Source organism: Papaver somniferum, unplaced genomic scaffold (genome assembly GCF_003573695.1).
Source record: "Papaver somniferum cultivar HN1 unplaced genomic scaffold, ASM357369v1 unplaced-scaffold_139, whole genome shotgun sequence".
Taxonomy (NCBI): Eukaryota; Viridiplantae; Streptophyta; class Magnoliopsida; order Ranunculales; family Papaveraceae; genus Papaver; species Papaver somniferum.
The window spans coordinates 2,558,324-2,574,018 of record NW_020623156.1 but is presented as its reverse complement, the minus strand read 5'-3'; the positions used below and the strand labels follow the sequence as shown (position 1 = coordinate 2,574,018).

General features: G+C 33.6%; 1 long non-coding RNA gene across 5 annotated transcripts; it reads left to right on the top strand.

Moving 5' to 3' along the window:
* The first annotated feature begins 9,139 nt into the window (after positions 1-9,139).
* LOC113335324 lies at positions 9,140-12,386 on the top strand. Of its 5 annotated transcripts, none has more exons than XR_003353272.1 (5): positions 9,140-9,459; positions 9,602-9,659; positions 9,944-10,073; positions 10,578-10,684; positions 11,053-12,386. It is a non-coding gene; the product is annotated as an uncharacterized LOC113335324 (long non-coding RNA). The 5 variants fall into 5 exon arrangements; XR_003353275.1 differs by having other exon boundaries at positions 10,422-10,684; XR_003353274.1 differs by having other exon boundaries at positions 9,944-10,684; positions 11,053-11,162; positions 11,238-12,386.
* Positions 12,387-15,695: the final 3,309 nt, after the last annotated feature.

Here is a 15,695-nt window from a genome sequence, read left to right as displayed (position 1 = left end):
AAGTTGTCAGGCAGTTTAACAAGGACACGCATACTGATAGCACTCCCATGATTAGTCGAGGTTTAAATGTAAGTAAATGACCATTTCTTATAAAGGAATATGGCGAAGATGTGTTGGGAGACGACATTCCCACATTAAATGCAATAAACACATTGTTGTACTTCGTATAATGTACTCGACCAAATATTTCATCCTTGTTAGCTAGATATAGCTCAGCGCCAACACACTGTCTATGGAACGGTATAATGAATGTAGTCATATAATTAATAAGGAACCATTCATATGAGTTTATTTTATCCCTGCAAAGACAAAAAATGGACTGTTAATGGAAGTGCAATCCAACGGTTGTTGATTATGAAGCTACAATAATCTCTTCTCTCGTGAAAATAATCAGGGGGAGACATGACTGATTTATTTACTAAGTCATTTCCTATATTCACTTTTGAAAATATATGACTAAAGAAACTTTCTGGAAACTCCACTGAATGGAATCAGGGGGAGATGCCGACATCAGGGTGGGGGGTCCAAGCATATGATGTCGACATATTTAAACTCTGAAATGTGAAGTTGTGATGTACTCTTTTTTCCCTTCGATAGAGACTAATTTTTCCCACAGGGTTTTTGTTACTCGACAAGGTTTTCAGTGAGGAACCTACATTATAAATGATAAAGACATGTAGATTGTCACGTGAAACCACTGCCAGAACCATCACAACAAAGTAAGGAGGCACAAGTAAACTAGTAGCATTGATGCTACTACTGCGAAGCAATACTATCTTTTCATCAATCATCTATAAACATATATAAGATATTATGTATGCGTATTCAGCAAAGGAATTCTTTCGTACTTATCGCGTTGTACTCTTTTTCCTTCCTCAAGGTTTTATCCCACTGGGTTTTCCCTTGTCAAGGTTTTAACGAGGCAACATATGCGAGTTCAACTCTGTTATAAGTTTTCTTAATATTGTACTCTTTTTCCTTAGTTTAGGTTTTGTCCCTCTGGGTTTTCCTGACGAGGTTTTGATGTGGCAATAGACTTAGATACGGTGGTCATCAAGGAGAGAACTACATTTGAAGAACTACATCTGAAAGATTATATGTGAAGCACTACATATGAAGCACTAATATTGGACCGCACAAGGGGGAGTGTTGTAGGGCCTTGAGCCCATGTATGTGCGGACCATATAGATGGAACCAAAGTTTACCTCATAACCTATATATAGAGGCTTAAACCTATGTAACATATAACTTATATCTATTGAATAAGAGTTCTCCTTCTTCTGTTCTTCCATATCTAGTTTGACTGCAACAAAAACTAAAATATATTTTGAACCTTATGTCCAAAAATGGTAAATCTTATATAATCGGAAAGCCCTCGATGAGAGCTTTCCAACAAGTACCATTGTTTTTATATTCCAGGGCTTTTAATTTTTACCTGATCCATTAGCTAAAAAATAATTATAAAATGAATTATTATATAAGTTCATTTTATAAAATGAAGTGCATTAATGAACTATCATACTGTAATTCATTCCATAAAGTGAACTGTTTGAATAGAATATCATGTGAGTTAATTCTACAAAATGAACCGGTAATATGAACTACTATTACGAGTTCATTCTACCATATGAAACACCTATCACGAGTTCATTCTACAATATGAACACCTACCATGAGTTCATTCTACAATGTGGATTACCATTTACGAGTTCATTTTATAATATGAACACCTATTACGAGTTCATTCTACACTATGAACTATCATACTTATTTATCATTACGAATTCATTTTACAACATGAATTATCAACCCTACAATATGAACATCTATCACTAGTTCATTCTACAATAAGAACTATAATAATGAACTACCGTTGCGACTTCATTCTTCAAAATGAGTTATTATTATGAGTTCATTAATTCTACAAAATAAATTGCTAGCATATATGAGTTCATTCTACAAAATGAACTCCTAGAACTAGAATGAACCACCATGTTCTAAAATAGTGTTCATTCTCGGATATGAACTATTATTGTACCTAAAAATTTAAAATTCTGAAACATAGTATAATGGGTACTCGATGTGTAGATCTCATCGAGTTACGAATATATAAAATTTACTAATTTTGGACTTATATTTTGAGAGATATTTAATTTTAAAGTTTTTATTATCTATTAATTTTAAGAAGCTAGAGAGAGAAATTAGTAGAGAGAAAATAAAGCTGAGGAAAAAAAACGATCATTATGTATACATGAAGAAGAGAGAAAAGGTATTTTAGATACTTTTAATATTTTTGAATACAAATAAGGACCAAACAAAACTCTCTTTTTATTTGTGGACCAATTAATAGACTTGAGACCATCTAAAAAAGGACTAAACAATAATTTTCCCATAATTTAATTCATCAATTTGTTGTTTCACTAATTCGTTTTCTCTTTTTAGTTCATTACCAAGTTGGATAATTTAAGGCTTCTCTTAAATGTAGCGCATGCTTTTATTAACTATAACCCATAAAAAATAAGTCATTAATCAATCCAAACGGATGCTTATAATTTTCTAGCATAATAACTCATAAAATTCCACAATGTTTTATGTATAGCCTAAAATAATAGAACAAATATTAAAAACACTAAAATAAGGTTAATTATATAATATTCATAATTAAATTTATGTAATATCTGTGATATAATTGATGATTTTTAAGAATACTAAATTTATTGTAATCATGATTGAGAAAAAAAAGAAGTTCATCATCTTAGATTTTTTTATAGAATAATAATGCTTATGGAGTTTTAGAAAATTGATTTTAGGAAAAAAATCAAAACCTTAATATGGCAAAAAAAATTTAATATAATACTCGATAATACAAATTCTCGCTAAAATAATAGAATTTTCTGGTCCCGACTCGGGCCTTTAGTGCTAAAATAATAAATTCGATAATATTTTAGTGTAATACATTTCAATAATTTCCCTTAAATATTATTAGGTCCCACACATTATATAAAATAATAATTATATTAGAAAATAAAAAGTAATTTTCATACAAATCAAATTTATATGTAAAATATGTGTTAAATATTATTTATATTAAGTTAGGGTTTGTGAATACACTAGAAATAACCCGTGCCGTTACGACACGACATGAAGTTAACAGAGAGTCTAACAAATATCAAGAGATAGTTCGTTCCGCAACGACACTTCTTTAACATGATATCTGACTGGTGTAATTTTTCTTTTTTTTCCGGAATTTAAATCGTGTACCTTTGCAAGATAGTTTTCTATTTTGGTTTAAGTGAAAATAATGTCTATAAATATATTGTAAAATTTTTCATATACATTATCCAAAAACGAACACAAAATCATTTAAGTAATAGTGTGTATGCATATCTCACGTATGAGTTATGAATAGAGATAAACAAATAAATCTCATTTCCCATTATATTCATCATGCCACCACTAAATCCAATTAATGCATGTATGATATATTATGATTTCATTTAATGTTTCTTTGAATATCTTGAGTTAACATTTTATGCAATAATTAAAGATTAATAAATTTTGATTCATAATGAGAGGGGTTATAGAAACGACGACCGTCGGATGTAGAAATAACCCGTGCCGTAACGGCACGGCATGAGACAGAATAATTTTTGGTTAGAATGATTTTAATAATTACCCCACACTATGAGGCTTAATTCGGCCCATGAGAACTTGTAGACATGAAATCTTAATCCAAATAATTATAACTTCGGCTACACTTAAATAATAGTTTAATAATTCCTCACAATATTCTTTAGACTTAAAATAATAGTTTTTGATAAAATTCCTCGTTGATCATTTTTTGAAGGACGAAATATGGATTTCTCACGTTTTGATCGATCATTAAATCCAAAGCATTGACTTAGTTGGTCGCCATGAAATCGACATCTTACCATTACCATTTTCTGGAAACACGAAACTTGAGTATTGTAGGATTATTTTCATCGTAATTATGTAAAAAATGATTAGATGGCGTCCTAGTATCTTATTCTTTTAAAAAAAAAATAGTTTAATTCGGATCAAAATAACAATATACTCAAGTTTTTATCAATCATTAGTAAATCCAAAGTAGTGAGTTCGTTGGTCGCCATGAAATCGATCTCTTCCCATTTTCTTGCAACATGAAACCTGAGTACTGCAGGTTTGGACGTTTTTTATTTTGGAATGAGTTATTACGTTCTAGTCATAAAGGAGCAGCCGTTTGCATGCAGACCTTAGAGCATGAACAGTTTTACCTTATTTATGGGTAAGCAACTCTCTTAATCGTGGGAGGATAATGGTGGAGTAAATAGAGGATCCAAAGCAATTCAAAAAATTGGAATTAAAAGAGGAGGAGATTTGTTTTTGGTCTAATAAAAAACGTTTTTTTTTTAGATTCTTTCATCTTTGTTTGTGTTGTGGATCACCAAAAAGGAAAAAAGATTATTGATTCCATCTGAAGACATTAAACGTTTCCAGAAAAACGCATGCGCCATCAAAATTCACATTTATGAGTTTGGAGATTCATTCATCTGTAAGTTTTACTCTAGTAAGTGTGTAAATGGCATGAAAGCTTATAAGTTTCATTTTTATTTTTCTTGGAATCAATTGATATGCTGACAGTTCATTTCACCATTTAGTTTCTATTGTGTTATCTCTATGTTTCAATTGCTTGGAAGAGGCTAACCATGATTTTTTTTTTTTAGAGTTTAGATTTTTTTTTGTTTCTGTTGTTCTATTTTTCAATTGCTTGATCAGGATTTTTTGCTTCTTTTGCTTTTTTACTTTTTTGAGTTTATCTTCTTTTTGTTTGTTCCGTAGATTTTGATCAAATTATTCATGGCATTAAAATCGGTTGAAAAGATAGCCGTGATCATAATCAAGAATATAGGGTTCATCTGTCGATTGGTTAAATGTTTCATTCGAAAATAATTTTTTTACGGATGCTAGAAAATAATTCTAAATTTATTTGTGCTTTCGGTTTTATATCGTAAATCTTTTTTTTTTGCAGGATGATGAAAATAAGCATATTCGATTGCTAATGTTAAAATTAGGCCCACGACGTAAGGTTAAATCTTTTGTGAGTCATTTTTTGGATATATATATATTTATATATACATATTCGTTACTCATTGTTCCATTTGTACAATGAGTATAATGAAAATCATTAGTTGTATTTTTTGATTCTTCCCTTTAGACAATGAGTACAATGAAAATTATTTTTATTATTTAAAAAAAAAATTGTTTGCATATTGCAAGTTTTTAAAGATGGCTAATTTTTTTTTAAAGATATGGGTCAAAGATTTTTTTTTTTTTTTTAATCTCAATGGTTGAAACATGGTTGTAACATTTATTTTTTCAATTTATTTTCTTAATGGCGCATTTATTTTTTCAGTTTATTAAGAAGGTTATTAATATCTCCATAATGGAAGAAGGTTACAAACTCCGAAATATTTTGCTAGAGAATCAACTAGACAGTCAGACTCAATCTAGATAAAAGTATCTCAAGGAGTTAATATCTCTCTCTTGATTTGATTTTTACTCAAGCTAAAAACAATAGCGAGTCTTTATCAAATACAAGGAATACTTGGACGGTACCAAAGACCAATGTCCAAGGATCAATCAATATCAATCAACAACCAAAGGTTGGATTTCCAATTGATGATAACGAACACACAACCTGTATTATTTCAATTATATAAAATATAATGCGGAAAAGAAATAACACAGACACCAGAAATTTTGTTAACAAGGAAACCGCAAATGCAGAAAAATCCCGGGACCTAGTCCAGATTGAATACACACTGTATTAAGACGCTACAGACACTAGCCTACTGCAAACTAACTTCGGACTGGAATATAGTTGAACCCCTATCAATCTCCCACTGATACAAGGTACAATTGTACTCCTACGCTTCTGATCCCAACAGGATACCGCACACTTGATTCCCTTAGATGATCTCACCCACAACCAAGAGTTGCTATAACCCAAAATCACAGACTTGATAATAAACAGATCTGTCTCACACAGAAAAGTCTATAAAAGGATAAATCTGTCTCCCACGGATAAACCCTAGGTTTTGTTCCGTATTTTGATATAAAATCAAGGTGAACAGGAACCAGTTGATAATCCGATCTTATATTCCCGAAGAACAGCCTAGATTAATCAATCACCTCTCTACAATCCCTCCTGAATACACAAGCGGATTGTCGAGGAATCACAAACAGTGAGACGAAGATGTTTGTGACTTCTTTATCTTGCCTATCGGAGAACTCTCACTATCTCAAGCCAATCAATCGATTGTACTCGTACGATTGAAGATGCAAGATCAGATCACACAACTACGATAAAGTAATATCGGTCCGGCTTCACAATCCTAATGAAGTCTTTAAGTCATTAACCTGATTTTAGAGAAGAAAATCAAAGGTTAATGGAGATGGACTCTAGCGGGCGCACTAGTAGCACACAGACATGTGGGGATTAGTTTTGTACAATTCTAGATGTCTCCTTTATATAGCCTTCAAATCAGGGTTTTTCCTTAGTTACAAAGCAATCCTTATTCACCGTTAGATGAAAACCTGATTTAGATTCAAGCTAATATTTCTCAACCGTTAGATCGAAAACTTAGCTCGTCACACACACTTGGGTAGACGTTTACTGGGTTCGTGAAAACCATGCCCAAACGTGTACGTGTATGTTGGTTCAACATAGTAACCCAAAAGGTTAACCATATGAGCATTTCATATTAACCTTGTTCTTCTTCACCATAACTAGTTCAATTGACTCAAATGAACTAGTTAAAGAGTTGTTCAATTGCTATGAGATCTTATGTAACTACACAAGACACAATTGAAGCAAAGATGATTCGATTCGATTAAATCAGCTCATGAACATTATAGCCACGGTTTGCATAAAGCATTCCTTAGTAATTTAATGTTTCATGTTCAGAGCACATCTTTAGATCATAACCTCTTAAGTTCACAAAAAAGTTCGCGGACTTAAGTTAATCGGTTGAGTTTTCCAAACTCAGCAGAAATTCTCGGAAAGAGAACTTCCGCCAGTTCGCAGACTGGGTTCGCGGACTAAGTCCGCGGACTAAGCACACAAACGAGTATTTGGAAAATCCCAGCAGAAATTCTCGGTCGAGAACTTCCGACAGTTCGCGGACTTGGCAAGCCAATTCCACAATCCTCCCGATTTCTCTTGATAAAAAAAGTTCGAAAACTTTTGTTCAAGAAATACATGGTTATGTAATCTAAACTCTCATTTCAACCTTTCAGACATTCTCAGAGGACGCTATGTAGCCGTTATTCATAGACCGATTCACGTCAGAGCAATTCTCAAAGTGATTGAAACTTTTCATGACTTTCGTCACTAGGTGAAGATAAACTTGATCAAAGCAAAATGCTTTACCAACACACGATTTCGAGATAAAAGATAAGAAATGAATGCTCAACTCGAAATGTCAAATGTGTATGATTTAGTCGATATAGCATACGACTTTTGTCTCATAAGAAGTAGGAGATAGAAGAGATAGACTTTTGAGTGATAGATAAGTTCAAGTATCCACATACCTTTTTGTTGATGAAGTTCCACGGTTCCTTGTATAGATCTTCGTCGTTGTATGATGAATCGCCATGAAGTCCTTGAGATCAACTACACTTTTTTATCCTAGTCCGAGACTTATGTAGGCTAGAAATCAAGACTTATAGTTTTGATCATTAACATTGACAAACATGCTTGAGATAGCAACACATGCGAGGTTGACCGAGCTATGCTATAACAATCTCCGCCTTTGTCAATTTTAGTGACAAAACTATTAATACATATGGAATACACAAAAGATAAACTTTAGTGGCTCCTGTTACATAGTCTAATCTTCAACGTTCCTTGAAATCTTCGTCCTTCCAAGTACTCCAATGATCCCAAAGGTTGTAAGTTTAACACCATCGTTGTTGAAGATCCGTAGCTATAACAATGAGAGAAATCGAGATTCTCGATCATTATTATACAATGTCATAGTATTATTATATAACATCAAATTCCAATTGTATCACGACTTTAACAATAATACTACGGTGATATGTATCACTCCCCCTTAGTCAGTACTCCATATCGATCATGGAAACCACTTCCCCTTACACAATGATCCGAAAACCATATGTATTTGTAGTGTGAACTACAATATTTCTCCCCCTTTTTGTCAATAAAATTGGCAAAGGTACAAGAATGGGATCATAATGAAATTTCCACAAGAGATATTTCATGACCAAAAGAAAAAATACATACCAGCTTAATTTAGATGCAGTCTAATAGCCGAAGCTAACAACATTCATCAAGGAGTTTTAAGATACAAGATAAACCCTATAAAATTCCACAGCCGCACTCCCCGCAAGATATTACCATTAAGCACAAGTTCAAAAGAACTCTCCCCCATTTGATGTCATTCCCGAGAGAACAACAAGAGCGACCTTAATTTCGAAAGAAAAAAAAGATTTTTTATTGGACACCAAAAGCCATAGGAATGATTTTCTATATCCAAATCTCAACCAAATTAACCACAAGTAAACCCATGCACTAGTACAACTATGGGCTTTGGTGACAGTATACTATCCAAAACTATGACAGTTCACATATGAACTGTTACAAAAGAAAAAGCTCAGAGACATAGGTGACAGTTTCTTACTAAAACTGACACCATTAGTGTTTAACAACCATGGCAGTTTTTAACTGTTACTGAACAATTATAAGATAACAGTTTTTGAAGAAAACTGCTACCATACACTGATGTATAATAACAGTTTACAATTACTATTATCGAGCTATAGTAACTGTTCCATGTGAAAACTGTTACCGAAGTGTAAACATATACATATAACAGTTTATTTAATTACCCCCGCTTCAGTTTATAGTGACTGTTCAAATCCAAAACTGCTATTATACATATATCTCCCGTAAAGAATTCTCAAACACACGATGCTGGTTTGCGCTCCTTTCCCAGCAGTAGTGGGTCTGTTCAGTTAGTGGGTCTCTGTTGAGTCGATCCCTTTGCCTCTCATTTTTATCGAAAAACCCGTAGGAAGAACTTAAAACTTATTATTTTCTAATTACCATCGCCCATCTCTCTCAAACAACCCTTCTCTCTCTAGGAAGATATCCTCCTTTCACGATTTTTTCTTAGAAAAATTGTGGATCTCGGTTTCATGTTTTTCTTCGATCCTTGTCTCACGATCACTCACAGTTTCGCTCTGAAAAATTTCAACTTTGATCTCGTGTGCAGAATCAAGCTCTCTCTCTCTCTCTCTCTTTATTGGATAACCAGATGAATTGTTTCCCATCTCTATATATCTCGATTCATCTCTAAGGAAAAATTATGGTCCTTAGTTGCTTGATTGAGTTGACGCTGGACGTAAAGATTCTAAAGCATATGATGTTTCGAGGTATATGTTCTAGTTTTTTATTTTGATGAAATCCCTAATTTATGATTTGGGTTTCTTATTTTTTCAATTTAGGTTCGTTTTCCAAATCTGTTTTTATTTTGTATGAAGGCCTAGTATTTAATAGAAAAATCTGATATTGTAGGATTCAAGCTTATCATTCACCGGGTGGAGGACCTTTGTACTGGATTCCTCATAGTTTGGTAAAAAATTCTTTGCTTATGCTACTTTCGTTTGATTTTATGACAACAAAATATCTGGTTCAGTCCCCGGTTCAACTCTTGTTTTCCCTCCTTTATTCGAAACAATTGACATCGCCTAATATTTGATTTCCTATAAGTTTTTCATTTTATATTGAGATTTTCCTTTTCCTATTTTTATAAAATATTCTGTTCACTCTTTCAGTAGTTCTAGCGCCTCTTTTGATTAGGCACTCAGTTTGGTATTGGATTTGTTGGTTCTTACTACACGGCTCTATTCATTATAGAATTCGGAATTCACTTAAGAAGCTTTTTGAGCATGAAAGTGCCGAGCAGAGAAAGGAACTTGCATATCAACTTGTTGGCCACTTTTTTCCTTCAAGTCTTCAGATGTATGGATGTCGTGTAATCCAAAAGGTATTATTGCAGTAAAGTTTATGTAAATGAAAGCTTCCGCTATTTCTCTAGATGTTATGAACTTATTTACCTACGAAGACTATGTGTAATCCACGCATCATATAATCTTCTGCATACTTGAAAACTTTTCCTTTTGGGTCTAAATATTATACCCCTTACTACTCAACTCTCTGGAATTAGTACTTTATTGTGTTATCAAGGCTATGTTTAATCTGCAGAATACTTGAGTACTGCTTCTTTTGAGACTAAATATGATACCCATTACTAAGTACTTATTTGAGATGTTTGAAGATATTTCTCAATTGAGGAGAGGGTTTTCTTGCTTATTTACCTACGTCTGATATATAGATTATCTTTGAAGATGCTAAACAATGGACGATCCCTTATGGTGGATAAAATTATCCAGGGACTTGTGGATATTGAGTTTGATCAGAAACCACAGCTTGTTTATGAGCTTGATGGATTTTTATTGAAATGTATGCTTGATGGAATCATGTGATGCAGAAATGTGTGACTGTGTTCCAACAGAGGAAACTGGATTCGTAATTTCTGCATTTCGTAAACAAGGTGCAGCACCATCTACATATCCCTACGGTTGACGAGTTATTCAGGTAAAAACGGAATACTTTTGTGCGTCCGTTCCTATTTTCCTTCACTTTTGAACAATAACTGTTAAGTTTTTCATTATATTTGTTTTACAATATATTTATTCTGTCCTCATGAAACTACTTCAAGTCTCTTGTTTCGGATATCAAGTCCTGTATAGATTTTTGCGTATTTGTCACTACTCATCTATTCTTGTGCATGGTTTTGCCCAGCATTTTATCATTTTTTCATAGTATCATACCGTGGGAAACTAAGACAGTAAGACATTGATGTATATAAACTGTAACGACACTTGTGCGATTTTAGTTAGAGATTGCTAGCTCAGAGCTTCTCATTTATGATTAGTAACCTTTTGACTTTAAATGATTTCCAGGGACTTAGTTTTACTCTAGAAATGCAATTGAAGGCGATAAAAAACTTTTCCAGACTCTTGCTCGTGTGATTTTTCTAAATCCTGATTTGTTACTTGTTGACAAGCTTACGGTATGTGCTCTTTATAAAGATATGGATCAGGCTGTTACTTCCCATTGTGGTTTGTTAATACGAAATCTAATTTAGGCCGGCAGCGTATTACCACGAGGAAACTTTTAACAGTTCAATCGGTGTATGAATTAGATTGATAGAGTGCAAAATTCACTTAAGGTTTGTGGCCTCTTCAACTTTTGTTGTTATAACATTTGTTTTTTACATCGGTGCGGTTACGATGTGGTCGTGCCACATCATTCAAGTATGTGGCCCATCTTTAAATAGTGACACATAGTTTTTTTGTTCTCCAAAACAGCTTATTACCTAACTTTTTGTCTTAACTTCCTACTTTTTCTCAAAAAGGTAAAACAATTACGGATATTTAGAGGGGGCAGGTTTTTAATATGAGTATGTGTCAAAATATGAAGAGGGTCCACATACAAAATATATGTGGCCCGAACACATCATAATCCGAGCGTTTTTACATAGTAAGTACCAGCCTGAAAAACACCAGAAAACATACATCTAGGCTATCTAGCCCAGTGGTTACTTCTGACTTAAGACTTCAGTATGCTATATTGTTATATATGCTATTTACCTTGCTCTTATCGGCACTGTTTTTTCCAATTGAAAACTAAAGTCATGTAGATCGGAAATCAACAAAATTGGAATATGTATGGGTTAATTAAAATTTCAAGCCATTTAACTACAATTTGGAATCATAAATGGGTTATTCAAAATTTTGAACTGTGAGCTTACATTCTGGGATATGAAGTATTAAAGATGTCATGTGAGATAGTTTTAAGAGAGATAGGGGTGGTTCAGTTAGAATATGTGGTGAGATGTTTGGGAAAATCTAGGAGTCTGAGTATTAGTAATTTTAAGTTTTTAAAGTCTTGCTTACTGCTGACGTTTTCTTCTGGCACTGTTTAATGCTATTCGTTATTCTATTAATAAAAGAGCTTGTGTGTTGTTGCTTTAAAAATGTAATTTTGGGTAATTATCTTGTATTCATTTTTCGGAGGAAGTTCGAGTGCTATGAAGAAGAGACCATGGATAATAAACCAAGTCAAAGTGTTGGTGACATGATTGTGTTTGTCCAAATTTCGGTTCAATCATTGGTGCATGAAGTTGCAGGTGTGTTGGTCCATCTTTGGGTATCAAAACATGAAGAGAGTAGATTCCGATGAACTTTACGAAAAATGGATATCATTTCCTATTTCTTTGTCAATTTCTTTTAGCCAGCACTAAGAATACTTTCCTGTTAAGTATATTGAAATATGTAAACTACATCTTACGTTAACTTGTAATCAACTTATTTAGTTCGGAATTTTTAGTTCCCTACTAATTAAATCAATTTAAACACTACGATATTTCCCCAGTTGTAATTTCGATATTAATTTTCTCACTGAGCATGTGACCAGTAACTTTAACAGGAAGACGTAATAAAAGAGGGTCTACTCTATAGTGACAGTTTTAACAAATAATGTGTCACATAATAGAACTTACGGTAGCAGTTTTACCTCAAAACATGTTACCGTAACATGTCAACAATGACAGGTTCAGGTAAAAACTGTTACTTCAGTTCAAGAATTTAAGTTTTTGATGACGGTTTTACTAATAAAAGGTTACCGTAAGTCTTCAATAATGACAGATTGTGAAATAAACTGTCACCTTACAATCATGAATCCGTAACAGTTTCTTAAAGACCTATTGTAACAGAGGCTTTGGTGACAGTCCAAATTTTTTCGAGAACTGTCATATAAGTATTACGGTGACAGTTTTGAACTGTCACCTAAGCCTATTTTTGTACTAGTGATGATTAATTCAATTGGAATACACAACTAAATCAAACCATAAAAGTGATCAATTTAATTGAAAGTTCTCAACATAAGTAAACTCACGGAGCTACGACTAAGTCAATCACATGGAGATGACTAACTTAACCGTTCAAATACTCAACATAAGGAAAACCTTACGGAATAAATGACTACATTAACCAAAGAACATGATAGTGTAGCCTTTCATATACTCAACACAAGAGCTTGTGGAATATATGAAAACTCAACTAGATTAATTACAAGAGAACCTATAATTAATCTAATTGGAATACAAACAACCAAACTAATCACCGAAGTAATCAATTTAATTATTTTGGGCTCAACAAAAGAGAACTTATGGAACCCCGACTAAGTTCATCATAGAATATGACAACCTTAACCGTACATGTACTCAACATAAGAAAGAAGACTTATGGAGTACTAACTAAATAACCAAACTAGTTGATTAATTTAGTTCCTAATCCTCGACATATAGCATTTTATGGAACAACCAACAAAGCCAAGGTAAATCGACTTAGTTGTAAGGTGCTCAACATAAGACACACAATGGAACCTTCACGGTAAAACATAATAAAATGGATCAATGAAGATCAATACCGTGGATAAAATACAAGGATCTATTCTATTTTCCATCATAACGACATAATAGGCTTTATCCTTGTTGAACAAAAGGTTTTATCCTATTTTCCATCAAATACATGATTGCATAGGCATAACTTTTTTATATGTCAAAAGTCCGTTCGTCCTTTCATCAAAAAGATTACCGATTCATGAACGACTTTACTTTTAACAAAATATGGGACCTTCAAGTTCACGGACGCAAACAATACATATCCCATCAAAATATTGCAATATCACAAACCATTAAAATACTGGAATAAACATCATCCTCCAAATATTTTTAGAATTTAAAACCAATAAACCTAAAAAAATAACATAAGAAGATGAAAACAAAAATAGATATGTGTATTCACAATCATCGTTATTCAAAGCACTAGTTATTCTTCCAACTAATCCAAAAAGAAGACTTACTAGGCATATAAGACTCAGTTTTCCTTGATGATTTCATACCTCTGAAATGGTCCATCAAAGTAGGAGTCACTGATATCCTTGATCTTGTTGATCGTAGAGACACCATGTTCAAAAGTTAGAACGTTGACTTTTCGATCAATAGTGCGAGCATAATGACGAGCCTTTGCACAGTCAAGGATAACTTTCTTCTGATTTCTGATCAAGATATTCTGAGTACCAAGGATTTTCGCATGTCCATCAATCAGCTGGTTTATCTGCAATTGAAGGTTATCCAGTTCGTTGTTAACTTCATTCTGAACACGAATCAAATCCTTGACAGATTCACCAATCCAAGTGTTATACTCGTTTCTGTCAAGCATCTTCTTCCGTATAAACTCTTGACCAGAATCACATCCTTTGAGATCATCCTCAACCATAGAGTTAACTTCTTCTTTGGGAACAATTTCCATAGAGCTCCTTTCTGAAGAAAAATGAGACACCTATAAGATTTATATATGTTCGTGATGCCCTGGCTGGAAACCCTAGATTTCCTTGAGGAGATACAGGCGTTTGTGGCCGACCAAGAATGCCCCTAGAAAGAGATACTGTGCAGCTTCCAAAACGTCCACCATCCGAAAAGATCAAAGTGACAATGAAAATGATACTAGAGAAGATCATTACAACAAGGGATATACAATCCTAGAGAAAATATAGTACAATACTTGAGCATCTCTCAAATCCTCATCCTTGTATCTCTCAAGTTAGACACAAAGATAGAACATTCTGCTGCTAGGTAGCAGTGGGAGACATAGTCTCACCATCGGTTATGAGAGAGTACCTATAAATTCTTCTAGGATATCTTATCTCAGCAATTCTTACCCTTTCACTGTAGCTTCCAGGAAGAAGGGTGTGTCTCGCAGTCCTTCTGGGAATCACAGGAGAGAAACCCTTCTGATACCAAAGTCTAGGAGCCCTAGAAATAGGTTCCAGGGGATTTTCCGAAATTCGTCTCCACACACTAGACTTAGATTTATCAGATGTGTTCTTATAAGAACAGGACATACTTTCATTGGTAGCACGATAATTTACAAATGTCCTGTAATGATTTCTAGGAGAGAGATCATTTTTATAAGATGCCTGGTTTCCTGTGAAAGGGATCTTCTTTGTAGTAGTCGTTCGACTATTTACTCCATTGACAGTAGAAAGAAGCAACTTGTGGAGTTCAGAAAAACGTTTCTTTCTAGCAAAACAATGTATGGCATAGTGATTTCCTTTTCCACAGAAGGTACATATTCGTGGAGGAGAAGCAACAACTAGAACTTGTTCAAACTTCATAGCCACGGGAGAAGATTGTAAGTTATGAAAACTTTTATTGACACAATCTTCTCTTGGAGAAAATTTCATTCTGTACGGTAACTCATGAGAATTAGTTTGTGCAGAAGAATTTTTCTTTAAAACAGAGTTTTCCTTTTCCAAGGATTTGCACTGTCCATGGACTAAGACAAGCGATGCTTCAAGTTTCTCCCTCTCAACACGAAGTCTGTCTAGATTGGATGAATGCGTCTTGATCAAACAATTTTCTCTAATTGAGCCTTCTTTGACCAGCTTTTCAAGAACAAAAATCTTTTCACGCTGTATATTGTTTTCTTGAAGAAGTTTCTCAATTTCCTTAGAGAATGACCCTATAATGTTGTAGAGT